The sequence below is a fragment of the Chrysochloris asiatica genome, unplaced genomic scaffold, assembly GCF_000296735.1.
Source record: "Chrysochloris asiatica unplaced genomic scaffold, ChrAsi1.0 scaffold00039, whole genome shotgun sequence".
Classification (NCBI taxonomy): domain Eukaryota; kingdom Metazoa; phylum Chordata; class Mammalia; order Afrosoricida; family Chrysochloridae; genus Chrysochloris; species Chrysochloris asiatica.
Window position 1 is genome coordinate 3,269,007 of NW_006408557.1, and position 16,016 is coordinate 3,285,022.

General features: G+C 39.3%; 1 protein-coding gene and 1 pseudogene across 1 annotated transcript in view; both read left to right on the forward strand.

Moving 5' to 3' along the window:
• Positions 1-16,016, forward strand: part of LOC102828254 (O-acetyl-ADP-ribose deacetylase MACROD2-like) — a 328,020-nt gene that overhangs the window by 67,232 nt on the left and 244,772 nt on the right. The window lies entirely within an intron of this gene.
• Positions 9,186-10,105, forward strand: LOC102821387 (annotated as a pseudogene).

Below are 16,016 nucleotides of genomic sequence, written 5' to 3' on the forward strand. Positions count from 1 at the left end.
GTGTGCTAGACTGCAAAGTCCATTTGGACCACAAGGTTGGCAGTTCAAGCTCACCAGCTGCTCCTCAGAAACCCTGTACAGGGTCACTATGGGTCAGAACACGACTCAATGGCACTTAACAACAACAGCAACAACAATGAAGCAAAGCACATGATTTGTTGAATGTAAAACTGATGGTCTGCTCTAAACTTTCACTCGATTCACAATAAGAAGTTGAAAAAAAAAATAATAAGAGAATGGTCATCTTATCTTGTATTAAATTCCATGAGTTCATTGTTGATGTTTGTAATTCTTACTTATCCTGTTTACTTGAAGTATTTTTGGAATATCCTTCAGCAGTGGGGAGTACTGCCCTTTCAGCCAGCCGGTATAATAAGGACCTTATCTTGCTAAGGATCATTTGCCTAAGTGCCATAAGCAAGCATTTGGGGGGCAAAGGGAGTTGGCTTCTTAATGAGCTGCAGCTAGCTGTCCAAGTTGTTGAATGCCTTTAAGAAAATCGTTATTAATGTTAATGCAGGGTCCATAAAATTGAAGATAGCATATAGGATCGGGGACATTAATTGGATCACCATTTCCAATTTCAGTCCCAGCAGGTTTCCTGGGGTGTTGTCTTCAGCAGCTGGATGCAGTAGCTCAAGCTATATTCACTAGTTCAAAGATGCTAAGCCCCATGGGCAGAATGAACTTGAGAATCTGTTCTCACTTTCCTAATATCTCAGCGCAGACATTTGGGGGGATGTGAATGCTGGATATATCACATCTCAGCTGGCCTTCCAGATGTTGGTGAAGAGGCTCGCCTCAGGTCAGTTCCCATACTCAGTCATATTGGTCTTCAAGAAGAGTCTGTACTAGCCTCCCAAGGCCATTAATCACCCCTTCCCTCTGCCTTGTATCATCTTTTCATACAAGTAGAAAAGCTGGAGGCATTTTTAAGAATCTAGCACTTACTGGTGAAAGGCTACTTGGGTGAATCTCCTGCCAATAATGACAGCAAATGATCATGAGTAGTAAATGAATACCTAAAAATATTGGAGTGTTGGTAAATTGGGGTGATAAAGCCCCATCTGAGGATCCTACATATTTTTGCAATGTAAATATACCTGTTGTAGAACGGACCACAGGAGTTGAAAAGAAGTGGCAGAGTTGGCTGCTGCAAACTGGTTCAAGCCAGCCTCAGCACACCTCTGCTGAACCAGCCTTTAGTCGAGTATGTACCATGTACCATGCACCATGCACCAACAGTCCTAGTATGGTGCTGTGGGCTAATGCGCCAGACTGCAAAGCCATTTGAACTGCAAGGTTGTCAGTTCACGCTCACCAGCTCCTCCTCAGAAACCCTATACAGGGTCGTTATGAGTCAGAATCGACTCGATGGCACTTAACAACAACAACCATGCACCAAGGAACTCTGCTAGCATAGTGGTTACAAGTCACGCTGCTAACCTCAAAGTCAGCGGTTCAAAACTACCAGCTGTTCTGTGGGAGAAAGATGAGAGTTTCTGCTCCTGTAAAGATTTACACTCTCAGAAACCCTACACAGGGTCACTATGAGTCAGAACTGACTCCATGTCACATAACCATCACCACCATTTCTAGCTTCACTCTTAAGGAGTTCTGGTAGCTTCGTGGTTACCTGTCGGGCTGCTAACCTCATGGCCAGCATTTTGAACATACCAGCGGTTTCACATGAGAAAGATGAGACTTTCTGCTCCCATGAAGATTTATAGTTTCGAAAACCCTATGCAGGGTCACTATGAGTTGGAACCACTCGGTGGCACTGATATCACCACTACTATGCACCAGGCACTGACATACATGGACTCATTTAAGATATACAACAACTCTAGGAGACACAGACTATTATTATCTGCAGCTTATCTGAGAGAGCTTGTTGTTGTTGTTGTTGTTAAGTGCCATTGAGTCAGTTCCAACCCTTAGCAACCTTGTATAGGGTTTCCGAGGAGCAGCTGGTGAGCTTTGAACCACCAACCTTGGAATTCAAACCTACTTTGCAGTCTAACACATTAATCCACAGCACCATACTGAGTTACTTGTTTATATGGTAGATTTGGAACCCTCGTGTGACTCAACAGCACTTAACAACAGCAATGGCAGATTTAGAATTTCAATCTAGATCTGTCTAACTCCAAAATTCATATTAACTCTTCTGTTCCTGTCTACAGAATTGTATAGAAAGTGAAACGTAGGAGTGTTTCAGTCAGTGTCAGACAAGGTCATCCTACTTACATGTATAGAATTTTCAATTCTTTAATCTTCAGTCCTGGAGCTCTAAATGTTGCTGTTGTTATTAAGTGCCTTTGAGTCAGTTCTGGCTCATAGCAACCCTGTGTAGGGTTTCAGAGGCACAGCTGGTGGGTTTGAACCACTGATCTTTGGTTCAAACTGACCTTGCATTCCAGTACTTATACTTTTATTTCTAAGACCATTCACAATTGAAGTGGATCCCAACCTTTGGTGGCAAGGACAGATCATCAGCTACCACCTCTGGTAATTTAGTCCTATCAAAGCCTGGAGCATAGTTTACTTCCTCAGAATGAAGTCACACTTATGGCAAAAGCTTCAGGTTTCAACCCTCTACCAGAAACAATAATTGCCTATAGGCCATGAGACCCTGTCAATGAGAAGTAGAAGGTGCCTTTTAAAAATAGTCTTTAGCTCCTCCAGGCCAACAGGGACAGTTGCTCCTGCTGACTGAGAAGTGTAAGGAACTGTACACAAAGCTATATGTATCATAGACTACCATTTAAAACACCTTCCCATTGTTATTACTTATATCTTAGAAGACTCTTCATGATTAAAATGCATCAGTGTCTTATTGGCTACCCAAAGAGTTCCTTACAACTTTTTAAAAAATGAATTGCTAGTATCTTTTGGCTACTAAACTATCTTAGGTGTTCTGTGCGGTGGGATAAAGCACTGGACAGCAAGGTGGGTTTGAACTACAAGTTCAGTGGTTCAAACTCACCAGTTGCTCCTTGAAAACCCTATACAGGGTTGCTATGAGTTGGAACTGACTCAACCTCATGAAACAACAATAATAACAAACTATCTCTAAAAAAAAAAAAAAGTCATTTCTTTTTTAATAGCACAAGAAGTTTTATGTAGGTATAATATGAAGAATTAGGAATTTTATCTTCAAATATTCACTTTCAAAATGTGCTGGCTGGTGTTGAATTTCCAGTAATTGGCAACTCTCCTCTTGTCTCAGGTACAGATAAGGCTTTTCAATGGTATGGAAGGATTAGAATCTTCTCTCAGTTAAATTACAAATGAAACTTTACCTATTTTACAAAAACTCTTAGCATCTGGCATATGTGTTCATTGAGTTATTCCAGGCATTTTATTTCTGGTTTTTCTTAACTCATTCCAAAGGGTCAACATCCATCTCTCCCCGGGTGACAGAAGTTTTGGGGAGTTGCTAATGTAGTAAATGGAAAATGTCTTTAACCTGACTGTGGGTAATGACCTTAGATATGACTGACTTACTACCACAGAAAACCTAGTGTCATGCCCCCAAAACTTTGTAGTTCATAATGCTTGGGGTTTTTTTTTTTGTTTGTTTGTTTTTTATAACACTCTATCAAATGTTTTTTGTTGTTGTTCTGTTCCTTTTTTAATAAGTAGGAAAGGAAAAATGAGTCGCCATAGTTCTTCAATATAATTTTAGAATCTTTGGCATAGGGCAATAGTTGCTAAAACAGTGAGAATTGGGTATGAGCCTCATTAAGCCTTGGTCTTAAAGAAAGGCCTTGGTGAAGAAGTTGTTGTTGTTGTTGTTAAGTGCCATCGAATCAGTTCTTGGTGAAGGAATAATAAAGTATAATTCTGGAATGAAATTCTCAAGACACCTGAGACAAAGACGGATTGTTGTTGTTGTTATGTGTCATCAAGTCGGTACCAACTCATAGCAACCTTATACACAGCAGAATGAAGCACTGCCCGGTCGTGGGCCAACCTCACTATTGATGCCATGCTTGAGTCCATCGATGCCACCTGGCCAGTCCATCTCATTGGGGGTCTTCCTCTTTTTCTCTGACCCTCCACCCTACCAAACATGATATCCTTCTCCAGCAACTGGTGCCTCCTGACAATATGTCCAAAGTATGAAAAACGAAGGATTAGGAAGTACAGATGTCTTTTCTCATGGATTTATAGTGTAGAAAGGAGAAACACACTATAGAAAACTAAAAAGGGAAGAAGATAATTTCTAATACAATAGGTGGGCAGTTTTGATATTTCCTTTGCTGAGGTCTATCTATGTGTGCCACTGAAGGATCACCACTGGACTGAAAACCACAAGGTTGGTGGTTCAAACCCACCAGCTGCGCCTTGGGAACCATAGAAAGCATCTCTATGAGCCAGAACATGCTCAATGGCACTGAACAACAAGAAGAACAAGAATCTAGATTAGGTGGTTGGGGAAACATTTATTAGGAGTAGCAACATGGAGGAGTAGCTACATGACCCAGGACACAAAGAAGGTCATCTGATAAGTTCTGTGACCTTAGATTGAGGGACACAACCCACTCATGAAAAAGGCTGAGAGGAGTCACTAAATCCAACATTCTTGCCAACAAGCAAGAGAGCCCATTGGTGTAGTCCATGGAAGTCAGTGCCCCAGAGTACACAGAGGGTTGTGAAAGGTAGGGACTGTGTCTAAAGGGCAAACAGAAAACATCTAGTCCCAAATACAAAATAAGGTGTCCGATAAGCAGTTTAAAATGCAAATGTTGAACTCTGTAGTGAGACCAGGATTTGAAATATAAATTAATGCCTAACAAAGTGTCTTATATCAAAATGGATATAAAACTGTCTGCAGAATTTTATTTATTAACCCGCATACTATGCCGGGAATAACAAATTGAAGAGGAATGGTGTTGCATTCATTGTCAAAAAGCACATATCCAGATCAGTCATGAGGTACAACACTGTCTGTGATAGGATAATTTCCATGCACTTACAGGGAAGACCAGTAAATGCCACTATTGTTCAAATTTACCCACCAACCACTAAAGCCAGTGAGATTGACATAGAAGAATTCTACCAACTTCTTCAATCTGAAATTGATCAAACATGCAATCAAGATATATTGATCACTACTAGTGATTGGAATGCAAAGGTTGGGAACAAAGAGGAAGGATCAGTAGTTGGAAAATATGGCCTTGGTGATCGAAATGATACTGGAAGATGCATGATAAAATTTTGCAAAATCAGTGATTTGTTCATTTCAAATACCTTCTTTAGACAGCATAAGAAACGAATATACACATGGACCTCACCAGATGGAATACATAGAAATCAAATTGACTACATCTGCAGAAAGAGACGGTGGAAAAGCTCCATATTATCAGTGAAAACAAGGCCAGGGGCAGACTGTGAAACAGACCATCAATTACTCTTAAGCAAATTCAAACTGAAGCTGAAGAAAATGAAAACAAGTCCACGAGAGCCAAAATACGACCTTGAATATACCCCACCTGAATTTAGAGATCATCTGAAGAACAGATTTGATACATTAAGCACTAAAGATTGAAGACCTGAAGAGTTGTGGGATGACATGAAGAACATCATACATGAAGAAAGCAAAGTCATTAAGAAGACAAGAAAGAAGGAAAAGGTCAAAATGGATGTCAGAAGAGACATTGAAACTTGCTCTCCAGCACAGAGATGCTAAAGCAAATGGAAGAAATGAGGTACAAGAGCTGAAGAGAAAATTTCAAAGATCAGCTCAAGAAGGTAAAGCCAAATATTACAACAAAACGTGCAAAGATCTGGAGTCAGAAAACCAAAAAGGAAGACCATGCTCGGCATTTCTCAAGCTGAAGAAAAAAATTCAAGCCTCGACTTTCATTGAAGGATTCTCTGGGCAAATTATTGAATGATGCAGAAAGCATCAAGAGAAGATGGAAGGAATACACAGAGCCACTGTACCAAAAGGAAATGGTTAATGTTCAAAGATTTCCAGAGGTAGCATACGATGAAGAGCCAATGATACTGAAGGAGGAAGTCCGAGGTGCATTGAAGGAATTGGCAAAGAACAAGGCACCAGGAAATGATGGAATAAAAATTGAAATCTTTCAAGAAAGTGAGGTAACACAGGAGACACTCACTCATCTCTGCCAAGAAATTTGGAAGACGACTATCTGGCTGACTAATGGGAAGACATCTGTATTTTTTGTGATCATTCCAAAGAGAAGTGACCCAAAGGAATGCAGAAATCATCAGATGATTTCTTTGATATCCCATGCGAGTAAAGTTTTACTAAAGGTAATACAGAAACGGCTGCAAGCATAGATTGACAGAGAACTTCCAGAGGTTCAAGCCGGAATCAGAAGAGGCCATTTTTGTTTTCTGAGGGATATCATTGCTGATGTCTGATCAATCTTGGCTGAAAGCAGAGAATATCAGAAAGATGTTTACCTGTGCTTTATTGATTACACAAAGGCTTTCAATTGTGTGGATCATGGCAAACTATGGACAACATTGCAAAATATGAGTATTCCTGAACGCTTAATTGTGATCATAAGGAATCTGTACCTGGACCAAAAGGCAGTTGTTCAAACAGAACATGGGAACACTGAATGGTTTCAAATTAAGAAAGGTATGTGACAGGATTGTATTCTTTCACCATACTCATTCACCATGTATGCTGAGCAAATAATCCGAGAAGCTGGGTTCTATGAAGAAAAACATGGCATCAGGATTGGAGGAATACTCATTAATAACCTGAGATATGCAGATGACACAACCTTGCTTGCTGAAAGTGAAGAGGACTTAAAACATTTACAGATGAAGATCAAAGAGCACAGCCTTCAGTATGAATTACATTTCAATGTAAAGAAAACAAGAATCCTCACCACTGGACCAATAAACAGCATGCTTATCAACAGAGAAAAGATTGAAGTTGTCAAGGACTTCATTCTTCTTGGATCAACTGTCAACACTCATGGAAGCAGCAGTCAAGAAATCAAATGACGTATTGCATTAGGCAAATCTGCTGCACAAGACCTTTTTAAAGTGTTGAAGAACAAAGATGTCAGCTTGAGGACTAAGGTGTGCCTGACCCAAGCCATGGTACTTTCAATAACCTCATATGGCATGTGAAAGCTAGATAGTGAATAAGGAAGACTGTAGAAGAATTGATGCATTTGTGTTATGGTGTTAGAGGAGAATATTGAAAGTGCCATGGGCTTCCAAAAGAACCAACAGATCTGTGTTGGAAGAAGTGCAGGCATAGTGCTACTTGGAGGCCAGGATAGCCAAACTTTATCTCTCATACTTTGGACATATTGTCAGGAGAGATCAGTTGCTGGAGAAAGAGATCATGTTTGGTAAGGTGGAAGGTCAGAAAAAAAGAGGAAGACCCCCAACAAAATGGATTGGCCAAGTAGCAGCATTGATGGGCTCAAGTGTGGCAACAATAGTAAGGTTGGCTCAGGATTTGGCAGTTTGGTTATGCTGTGCATAAGGTCGCTATGAGTTGATACCGACTTGATGGCACCTAACAACAACAATAGAGAATTGATTGGAGGCATTGGGAAAAATAGGAAGCACATGGTTTAATTGAAGCCACAAGGAAGTTATTTAGAATCTAGATTACTAAAGAAGCCTATTAAATAGAATCAGGATTTCAAACCACTTTCAGCCCATTCCCCCCACCCCCCAATGAAATAACATTCCAGCTCACCTGGCCCTACTTTGAGGACTGAGTAAGATGAAATAGTGCAATGACAACTGCCAATTAATTCATGAAATTTTAAATCAAACTCTTCTAGAAGGAAGAAAAGAAAGTGGCCTGTCTTATTGGGAAATTTTTCATTAAAAAAAATAAATAAACTACTCGTTTAATTTTTCACATTTGTGTGTATAATTAATGATAGCTTAAAAAAGAGACAAGTCTTAAGCTCTGAGTTCATCAGATAATCACTCACAGGTTTCTGCCAAGATTTAGCTCAGCTTTGATGACAGATGATCTGTAATTACGCAGCACTCTGTATGGGGTTTACTAAGGAGAAGACATCTTTAAATTTAAAAATTATTTTAGACTCTATTTAAATAAGAATATATTGAACCTTTGTACTTTCAGAAGGATTGGAACCAAAAGGCCTTTCTCCACCCCACAAGAAGAGCAAAGCAAAGAAACCAGAATGTTCCAAGGACTCTAGTGAGGGTAAGTCTCATCCTTCTTTCTTTAAAAAAAAATTCCATGAAGATGCCTGCGTTTAATTTTTGAATTATGTAATGTCATGTTGAGATATTCCTAAGGGTCCAAAAATCATAGAGCAATTGTTTTATCTTTTCCTATTTTGTTTATTATCCTGTAAAATGTGAGAAAGGTCAGATTCAGGTTTAGTTTTTGTTGAGGTAAAAAAATAAATAAAACTTCAAACCATTTCTCCATATGATTTACTTTCGAAGTAAAAAACTGTAGGTAGTGCTTATAAGTAAAGTATTCTGGAACCATGTAACGGTGAAGATCAAGGTCAATACATGATAAACAGCCACTGAGCTATTGGCTTACTGAAATAATTTGTTTTACTCGTGAACTTATTTCAAGTCTTCCCAGAATCAAACTTCAGAAATGAATGTTAAAAATGCTTCATACCTTTAATTTTCTCTTCCACTTTTCTAGAAACCAATATACCTTTGCATTTGTTTATTAAATGAACAGGTCCGATTTGGCTCAGTTTTATGAAAAAAATAGTGGTGTCTCTCTTTTGCAAAATTAGTATGACTTAAGGGCCATTCAAATTTTATTTTAAAATGTAAATGAGATGGTTTTGTTTCTTCAAGTCAACTTCTAAGCTAAGCATCTTTTGCCTACTAAAAGGAAAATGGCTTTATATTCTGTCTACTTTCATACACAAAGCCCCACTTTTCTCCACTGTAAAATATAGGAGTCCTGGTATGGCGCTGTTGAATAAGCACTTGACTTCTAATCCTAAAATTGGTGGTTCAAACCTATCAGTTGCTCCTCAAACATCCTATGCAGTGTACAGGGTCACTATGAGTCAGAAACAGCTAGATGACACTTAACAACAACAATAACAATAGTTAGGAGCCCTGATTTTGCACTGTAGGATAAACACTGAACTGCTAACCACAAGGTTGGCAGTTCAAATCCACCAGCTGCTCCTGAAACCCTATATATGGTAATGAAAATGCAACGACCTGCAATTAGAAAACCAAAAGGCGATAATATGCTCGATATTTCTCAAGGTAAAAGAACCAAAGGAAAAATGCAAGTCTCCATTTGCAATATTGAAGGATTCTTTGGGTAAGCTATTCAGTGCTGCAGAGAACATCAAAAGAATATGGAAGGATGTAAAACTTTTGTTCTCCCATGTAAACAATCACATAATTAACAATAAAACTTAATAATAATAATAATAATATAAAGAATATAAGAATATGGAAGGGAAGTTGGAGACCTGGGGCCTGAGGTCCCTGCTGCAGCATCCTGGGCTCTGGGCGCCAGGAGCGTAGGCCCCGGGTCTCACGGCCTGTTGATCAGGGATAGGTTGTATTCTGAGTTGCTTATCATCTTGGAAAACTGCCTGCTGCCTAAAGACAAGCTTCGCTTCATGCTGTGCATGTCAAACGGTCTTAAAACCGACACGGAAACCGACCTTGGAGTGGTGGGCTGAGAGCTCATCTAGGCGGCCGGCATCCTGCTCCACCTGCCGCAGGTGACCATGACTACTGGGAAGGTGTTGTTCCAGTGGTTCTTTTATACCAAGTCGTTTGTGAAGTATTACATGGAGCACGTGTCGATGGCCTGCGTAGACCTGACCTCCGAAATTGAAGAGGCTCCACGGCGGATCCAGGACGTCATCAATGTGTTTCATTGCCTCTGATACCTGCGAGAGAAAAAGAAACTTGTTCATCTACTGTTAGATCAAGATTATGTTAACTAAAAAAGCCAAATTATAAGGGCGGAAAGGCGAGTTCTCAAAAAGCTAGGCTTCTGTGTGCACGTGAAGCACCCTCATAAGATAATCGTGTGTACCTTCAGGTGTTAGAGTGTGAGCATAACCAATACCTGGTCCATACGTCATGGGTAGCCTCTGAGGGTAAGTGACTAAGATGTCTCCTCTGCTGTCCAAGCGCTTTGGTGCAGGACAGCAGCCGTCTTCAGCCAATCCCAATGCAGGCTTTCCACTGAAAGTTGGCTCTAGACCGGTGGTATGCCAACAATAGTATAGCAATGGCAGATGCTGCGTGTGGTTCTCTGGGACAGTGCTTCTTGTTCATTTTCTGTTCTGCCTTAATAATGTACTGATTATAGAGTTGATAACTGTCTCAACTTGAATTTTGTCCCTTTAAAATCATACTGCACCTGTATAATAAAGATGCAACACCTTTTTCTTGAAAAGAAAAAGAAAAAGAAAGGACGTGTGGAAAGCCCTAAGAATGGAGGTGACCAATTGGCTGATGGGAACTCCGATGGGCAGTTTGGGGTTGTAGCATTGTTTCTGTTGCTTTTCCCAGCAATGAGACACTACTGCTGTGTGGTAAAATGTGTGCGTCTTTAAATGACCCCATGATGCTTTGTAACAATTGTAACTATTTAAAGTAGAGTTTCTTTAAATACATCTTTTTGAAGACTTATTTTTTAGGACTTATAAATTAATGGATCGATCTTATTTTCACTGAGAACTGGAATTTTCTTTATTATGATAAAAAAATCACTACTGATTTTTTTTACATTAAAAAAAAAGAATATGGAAGAAATATACAGTCACTGTACTGAAAATAAACACTCAATGTTCAACCATTTCAAGAGGGAGAAGATGATCAAGAACCAATTATACTGAAAGAAGAAGCTCAAGCTGCACTGGTGGCATTGGTGACAATAAAGGCCCCAGGAACTGGTGGAATACAAATTGAAATCTTTCAACAAATTGATGCAGCACTGGAAGAGCTCATTCATCTATGCCAAGAAATTCGGAAGCCAAGTGACTAGAATAGTGCATATTTGTGCCCATTCCAAAGTGAGGTGATCCAACAGAATATAGAAAACATTGACCAATATCATTAACATCACATGCAAGTAAAATATCATTATCATCACATATAAGTAAAATTTTGATTAAGATAATTAAAAATGGTTGCAACATTACATCTACAAGGAACTTCTAGAAATCCAAGCTGGATTCAGAAGAGGAAATAGAACTAACTATAGATATTATTACTGACATTGGATGGATCTTGGCTGAAAGCAGAGACTAGCAAAAAGATGTTTACTTCTGTTTTAATGACTATGTAAAGGCTTTCAACTATGTGGATCATGATAAACTGTGGATAACATAAGAATGGATATTCCAGAATACATCACTGTGTTCATGAGGAAACTGCACAAGACGCAGTCTTTAGAATAGAAAAAGGAGATACTAAATAGCTTTAAATCAGGAAAGGTGTGCACCCGTGTTGGATCCTCTCACCATATGTTTTCAGGCTGTATGATGAGCAAGTAATATGAGAAACTGGATTATATGAAGAACATAAAGATAGAAGTAGAAATACAAAAGATTTGTGTGGAACCAAAGGAATCTGCAGCAAGTGTAGGTGAAAGAAGAGAAGGAAGGAAGGGAAAGTTGGAAGACTGGGAAGGCCCAGAGCAAGGATTGACCATTAGACTCCTCCTGATTGGGCAGAAATTGGTGGACTCGTATTCCTGTCCTATGCTTAGTCACTGGCTCTCAATAACTGGGGGAGAATGTGGCCTTAGCATGAATATGATGCTGCTATGGATCCCCAAAGTGTAGTTTGGGGATGATATCTGCTAATCACACTTCTACAGCAGGTTCTCTTTTAAGGGGATATCATGAACAACAATCCTTCTTCACCTTGAGAACATCAGACTTCTGAGTAATGAGTAATGACACTACCCTCACCTTCCTCCTGGTTCAGAATAAAGTAAGAAGGCAAAGCTATGTGGAAGATTGAAATGGAAACATTAGCTTTACTATCAAGAATGTTAGAACAGGGCAGCTAGTTACCTTCCCCACAATGGACTTCCTAATGCAGGGCTTCACTATTGTATGTAAAGGATTTTAACTCTTGTCCGACAGAGTCTGCTTTCATACTTAGATAGAGAAAGGCAGACCAGACACACTCTCTCTTTGGCAGGTAAACCTGAGAGAGACTTGAGCTGAACTCAGGAAAAGGACACAGTAGATTTGCCTCAATTCTCTTGGGAAGGAGTGAGAAATAAACATTTTCTATGAACAGGAAAGAATAGAAGCAGTATACATAAAGTGCCTACCACTTCTCTGACATTTCATTAGGAATGACTATCGTTAGTTTTCATCAAGTCAGCTCTTACCCATGGTACCCTTATGTCTAACAGAACAAAATGCTGTTAATTTCGACACCATCTGCATGACCATTGTATGTTTGAGTCCATTGACGGTACTATGTGTCAGTAATCTTGAGAGTTTTATTTGTTTACTGAACATGATGCTCTTTTCTAGCAATTAGCTTTTCTGATTAGGACTAACATAATTAGGACCATGATAAGAGTATGTGTTGTTGTTGTTATTAGCTGATGCCAAGTCACCTCCAACTAATGGATACCCCAGGTGTTACAGAATAGAACTGCTCAATAAGGTTTTCAAGGCTATGACCTTTCAGAGGCAGATCATCAGGACGGTCAACTAAGGTACCACTGGGTGAGTTTGAACTGCCAAACTTTCTTCTAGTAGTGACGTTTGCAAAACCTAACCATTTACACCACCTAGGAAATCCTGAGAGCATATACATTGTCCTAATTCCTTGGAATTTGGTTGAAAGTCCAGTATCATTTAGCAGTAACCTCACTTAGAACTATGAATAAGGCCAGCAGTTCTGAATTAGGGTCAAAGGTGGTAAACTTGGTTAGTATCTGATGATGGAATTATAGACAGAACTTCCATCTCCTACTGACTGGGCAATGAATTAATGGTCACTAAGCTACCGCCACTACCCTGGGAAATGTTCTACTTCATTTAGTGGTACCAACAGAAAACCCTATCTTCCCCTCATTTCTCCGTTTTCATACTGTGGTGACTTCTGTGTTGCTGTGATGCTGGAAGCTATGCCATTGGTGTTTTAAATATCAGTAGGATCATCCAGACTGGGTGGTGTGGAACCTCCAGTGTTTCTGCTAACAGCTGAGTGAATTAACAGTTTGCATCACCTAAATACCCTAATATGGCTTTGTTGTTGTTATGTGCTGTGGAGTCGGTTCTGACTCATAGCGACCCTGCACAGGGTTTCCAAGGCTGTAAATCTTTACAGGATCAGAAAGCCTCATCTTTCTCCTCTGGAACAGCTGGTAGTTTCGAACTGCTGACCTTGAGGTTGGCAGCCTGACTTGTAACCACTACACTACCAGAGCTTTATCTCCCCCAAATTGTAGTCTGAGATATCTTCTCTAAGCTATAAAGTCTCAGACCAAAATGCAATCACTGTGAATTTGATCTCATGCACATTCATAGGAAAATGTAGATATTACTCTACTGAAACATATGTGAATTATGCATTTATTCCTAAGATACCTCCAAAGACTAACCAAAAAGTAAAAATTGTTGGGGAAGGAGAGAAAGGGTCTACAATCTGCAATGGTAGTGGTAGAAGGCTCCAAGATTTGGTACTTGTTATTTATCAGTGTTTCTATTTTGACAAAATATTAAATTTATATATACAAATGTATGTATTGTCATGTTATTTTTGTTCCATTTCCTCTCATGTTTTAGAGAATTAAAACCAATCTTCCCAAATAGAGCTACAAGCAGAAAATTCTATCACTGAGTAGAGGGGTACATTTTAATATGTATCATGACCTTTCTCTGGAGATCTCCTTTTCATTTTAAAATTATCAGTTATTTTCTAGCTTGGTCATCCCTCTAATATTGTTTCTAAAGGGCAGCTTCTGGTATTTTTATTTATGGATCACTCAGCTGAATTCTCCAACTCTTGGCCCTGTCACATTTTTCAAGGACCTCTGTTCTGCTCCATACCCTCATGGTGGTGGTGGTTATATGCCATAGAGTCGGTTGGGCTCATAGTGACCCCAGAGAGGGTTTCTGAGACTGTAGATCTTTGTGGGAGTGGAAAGCCTCAATTTTCTCCTACAGAACTGCTGATAGTTTTGGACTACTGACCATGAGGCTAGCACCCTGACCCATAGGTCCTTCCCTACCCTTGTTGTTGTTGTTAAATTCCGTCAAGTTGATTCTGACCCATAGCGACCCTGTATAGGGTTTCCAGGGAACTTGAACCACCAACCTTGGAGTTCAAACGATTTTGCAGTTTGATACATTAGCCAACAGCGCCACACCAGGACTGCCCTCATAATTACTACTAATTAACTCTCATGCTTTATAATGTGCATTCTTAGCAAAGATCATAGGCCGAGAAGCTAGAACAGAAACTGATCTAGATTCCATAGCATGTGTTGCTCGGTGCCATAATAGCCACTACAACTGAGTGAACCAATCAATGTAGGAGGTAAAGTAAAAAAGTGTTGCTACTAGGGTGTAGTTCATGCGTACATGGGTTTATTCCAAACAAAAACAGTTTAAGTCTGTTTCTGCAATCAATGGATGCCTGCAAACAAGTTCTTTCAGTGATATACTTTTGTACTCTTGTTAGGGTGCCTTCATAAATGATATAATGGAAACATCGTTACAGTATTGATTGAAGCATTATTACTTTCTATTGTTTTAGTACATATGTTACTAAAGTATCATACATCACAAATTGAAATGAAACATATAAATATCTTTATTTGAATTTCTTTGCACTGTGGAGTTTGGGATATAGAATTGTATGATTACTTGGATTACAATATTATGACCATGTTACACTTTGGAGTGACACACTACAACACCGTTTGCTGTTGTCATGTGCCATCAAGTAGATTCTGACTTACTGGGAGCCTATCCTGGTGCAGCACTGTAGGTTAATGTGCCAGACTACAAAGCCGTTTAAACCGCAAGATCGGCGGTTCAATCTCACCAGAGTCTCTATGGGTCAGAACTGACACGACAGCACTTCACAACAACAACGTAGACCAGAATAGAACTGCTTTATAATGATTCCAGTAGTACTGGTGTGGTGCTATAGGATAAGCACTAGACGACAAGATCTGTGTGAACTGCAAGGTTAGAAGTTCAAATCTCGCCAGCTTCTCCTCAGAAACTCTATACAGGGTTACTATGAGTGCCACTCAGTGGCACTTAACACCAGTAAAGTTTCCATATATATGAAAGTAGATTACCACATCTTTCTCCCAAAGAGCAAACTATGTACCTTGTTATATAGCAGCCAAATAATTAACCACTGTGCCACTAGGATTTGACTGCAATACCATACCAATAATTAAATTATTACTAACTAAAGGATACTAACTGATTGGTTCACATCTGTTACAAAGGATAATTTTATCTATTAAGCACTATGTCACATGCAGAATTATTTGCAAGAAGAGAAAACTCTGATCAATTCCAGTTCCATTCATTCAAATTTCAAGTAATTTAGACCAGCTTTATTTTTGTTTAAAATAAAAACATAAATAATGAAAAGAAAGAATAACATAGAAAGTGTGTTACTGTTGTTGATAGCTGTAATCAAGTCAATTCTGAATCATGGCTACCTGGAATCATAGCTACCCCACATGATGCACTGTAAAACTAACTGCTCTGTGAAGTTTTCAAAGCGGTAACCTTGTAGAATTAGGTTTTCAGGCCAGTCTACTGAGGTGCCTCTGTGTAAGCTTAGACTGCCAACATTTTGGCTAGGAGTTGCATTCTAAACCATTTGTACCACCCAGTGATTCCCATCAGAAAACTTAGTACCTTTAAAAAAAAAAAACTTAGTACCTTTTAGCACCTTTTCATGAATTTTCCAGAAGTAAATTCCCTAGAAGTTTCTTTAGTGTCTCTCATGCTTTTTCCTAAAATGTTTTTGTTTTGTTTGCATTTGCATTTTATTGAGTGTAATAGCTC